Source organism: Nanorana parkeri, unplaced genomic scaffold (assembly GCF_000935625.1).
Source record: "Nanorana parkeri isolate BGI_ZX_2015 unplaced genomic scaffold, ASM93562v1 scaffold652, whole genome shotgun sequence".
Classification (NCBI taxonomy): Eukaryota; Metazoa; Chordata; class Amphibia; order Anura; family Dicroglossidae; genus Nanorana; species Nanorana parkeri.
The window spans coordinates 308330-312288 of record NW_017306920.1 but is presented as its reverse complement, the minus strand read 5'-3'; positions in this window follow the sequence as shown (position 1 = coordinate 312288).

The window sequence follows — 3959 nt, the reverse complement described above, 5'->3', positions numbered from 1 at the left end:
ATCTAGAGGCCATAATAAGTATTTATTTCCTATGTACCTCAGCGCCATCTAGAGGCCATAATAAGTATTTATTTCCTATGTACCTCAGCGCCATCTAGAGGCCATAATAAGTATTTATTTCCTATGTACCTCAGCGCCATCTAGAGGCCATAATAAGTATTTATTTCCTATGTTCCTCAGCGCTATCTAGGGGCCATAATAAGTATTTATTTCCCAAGCTCCTCAGCTCCATTTTTTGTTTTTAACTGGAGAAACACATTAAGCAGACAGTTCCCCCCCCCCCCCCTATAAATATATATATATAAAGAGAAAGGATATGACCCTCCTCTGTGCCATTCAGCTTTGTGTATAATCTGATCCCTCCTTTCCTTCAAGTCTAGTTCACAGCATAGTTATCATCTAGGCACCAAAACAGTGATGTTACTTTTTGGAGCCTGCCACCTGTTGGCTGCAAGTGGTAAATATTAAATATTCCCATGTGATATTTCTTTCTGAATTAAATAGAAGTGTAAAAAAATCTATATATATATTTTTTTTAGAATGGAACTTTATAAATAAGACGCATGAACTAATCATGGTGCGTTCCCTCTAGCTCCGCTTTAAGCCCGGCGTAGCTGCTCACAGCACATTATCCTCCTCTGGTTTATTTATCTTCCCCATCAAACCCTCGCACGTGGCCGGGAGGGTTTTCTACCAATCAGGACCTCTTTATTTTTCTAGCCGGCACAATGCTCTGTCACTGGGTTGGATCTGCTGACAGGACGCTTTGATAAATCGTTTCAGCCGATTCTGGTAAATAAATCATTACTGCAGCCCGGCTGTCATTAGAATGATGACAGAAACGGTGGGATTATACTGTGATTTTAAGTGTCGGTGTACAGACAGGAACGGCATGAAACAAGTGCCAGATGTGACATTCACTGCCCCGGGAGGAAATTATAGGCACAATTTGGAGCCGAAAATGATCCCTTTCCTTCTACAACGTGTGTACTGTGTGCGCACTGTAATATGTGAGCTCTGGGCGTGCTCTGTGACATAAAATACACAGAAATAGACAGAATATGAAACATTTTATACATAAAACAGCATTCTTAATGCACGATGGGTATTTGAATGCCTTCTAACCCTTATCCTGAACCTAACCCCACTAATAACCCTCTGAACCTAACCCCTATGCTGACCCTTATCCTGAACCAAAGCCCAATACTAACCCTCTGAACCTAACCCCTATGCTAACCTTTACCCTGAACCTAACCCCTATGATAACCCTTGCCCTGAACTTAACCCCTATGCTGACCCTTATCCTGAACCTAACATCTATGCTGCCCCTTATCCTGAACCTAACATCTATGCTGCCCCTTATCCTGAACCTAACATCTATGCTGCCCCTTATCCTGAACCTAACATCTATGCTGCCCCTTATCCTGAACCTAACATCTATGCTGCCCCTTATCCTGAACCTAACATCTATGCTGCCCCTTATCCTGAACCTAACATCTATGCTGCCCCTTATCCTGAACCTAACATCTATGCTGCCCCTTATCCTGAACCTAACATCTATGCTGCCCCTTATCCTGAACCTAACATCTATGCTGCCCCTTATCCTGAACCTAACATCTATGCTGCCCCTTATCCTGAACCTAACATCTATGCTGCCCCTTATCCTGAACCTAACATCTATGCTGCCCCTTATCCTGAACCTAACATCTATGCTGCCCCTTATCCTGAACCTAACATCTATGCTGCCCCTTATCCTGAACCTAACATCTATGCTGCCCCTTATCCTGAACCTAACATCTATGCTGCCCCTTATCCTGAACCTAACATCTATGCTGCCCCTTATCCTGAACCTAACATCTATGCTGCCCCTTATCCTGAACCTAACATCTATGCTGCCCCTTATCCTGAACCTAACATCTATGCTGCCCCTTATCCTGAACCTAACATCTATGCTGCCCCTTATCCTGAACCTAACATCTATGCTGCCCCTTATCCTGAACCTAACATCTATGCTGCCCCTTATCCTGAACCTAACATCTATGCTGCCCCTTATCCTGAACCTAACATCTATGCTGCCCCTTATCCTGAACCTAACATCTATGCTGCCCCTTATCCTGAACCTAACATCTATGCTGCCCCTTATCCTGAACCTAACATCTATGCTGCCCCTTATCCTGAACCTAACATCTATGCTGCCCCTTATCCTGAACCTAACATCTATGCTGCCCCTTATCCTGAACCTAACATCTATGCTGCCCCTTATCCTGAACCTAACATCTATGCTGCCCCTTATCCTGAACCTAACATCTATGCTGCCCCTTATCCTGAACCTAACATCTATGCTGCCCCTTATCCTGAACCTAACATCTATGCTGCCCCTTATCCTGAACCTAACATCTATGCTGCCCCTTATCCTGAACCTAACATCTATGCTGCCCCTTATCCTGAACCTAACATCTATGCTGCCCCTTATCCTGAACCTAACATCTATGCTGCCCCTTATCCTGAACCTAACATCTATGCTGACCCTTATCCTGAATCAAACCCCAGTACTAACTCTTACTATGAACCTAACTCCTATGCTGACCCTTATCCTGAATCAAACCCCAGTACTAACTCTTACTCTGAACCTAACCCCTATGCTGACCCTTAACCTGAACCTAACCCCTATGATAACCCTTGCCCTGAACTTAACCCCTATGCTGACCCTTATCCTGAATCAAACCCCAGTACTAACTCTTACTCTGAACCTAACCCCTATGCTGACCCTTATCTTGATCCAAACTCCAATACTGACTCTTAGTCAGAACCTAACCCCTATTCTAAACCTAACCCCTGTACTAACTCTTACTCTGAACCTAACCACTATGCTAACCCTTATTCTAAACCTAGCCCTTGTACTAACTCTTACTCTGAACCCAACCCCTATGCTAACCATTATCCTAAACCAAAATTCCAGTACTATCTCTTACTCTGAACCTAACCCCTACTCTAACCCTCATCCTTTACCTAACCCCTATACTAATGCCTATCCTCAGCCTAATCCCTACTCTAACCTTTTTTCTGAACCTAACCCTTATATTATCCCTTTAACTAAGCCTATCCCCTATATTAGCTCTTAACCTGAACCTATAAAACCTTAACGTAATCCTAACCTCTATATAACACTTATATCTAACCCATATTACCCATATTTTAAGCCTTATCCTGAACCTAACCGCTATACTAAATCTTATTCTTAATCTAACTTCCACCACCAATCCTAATCCCGGGGGAAAATGTATATGATCACAGCAATAAATACAATATAATGAAGGCAATATGTACTGTCACAATGGCAAAACTACTATATTTAAAAAAAGAGATACTGTCTCTTGGAATAAAAACATTGGTACCTGTTCACGGGCACCAAGTGCTCACCCCTCAAAAACCTGCGTGATAATCTGAGCACCAAAATAAAATGATCTGGCCTGCTGTTTTTTTGGGGCTCAAGTGATGGCTCCTCCTCAGAGTACCTACCCACCTCGGGGTGTTCTCTTTTTAACTCTGCCCAATATAACGTGTAGTGATGAGGTTTGGGTTCACTGCTACCATGGGTTTGTGGCGAATCATCAGGACTTTTGACTCAAAGGCTTGCAGGTTCACCACAACCACAAAAAAGGAATAACCTATAATGCAGCGCCTAGCCTTTGCTTCTGGATGGCTGAGTCACAAAGGCCAATAATCCAAAGGAATGGATTGCTCTATAAAAGGATGGGCCCACAGCGGCGATCTTGTCAGTGTGTTGGAGCTGTTAGCAAAAGCTGACAATTCTGTTTTGGGAAACATTCCTTATGTTTTTAATTTATTTTTAATTTTGTTATTTATGTATTTTATTTATCATTTAATTATGTATTTTTTTGCAGTTGTGTTATTTATGTATTTGTATTTATTTATTTTTTAATTTTGTTATTTATGTA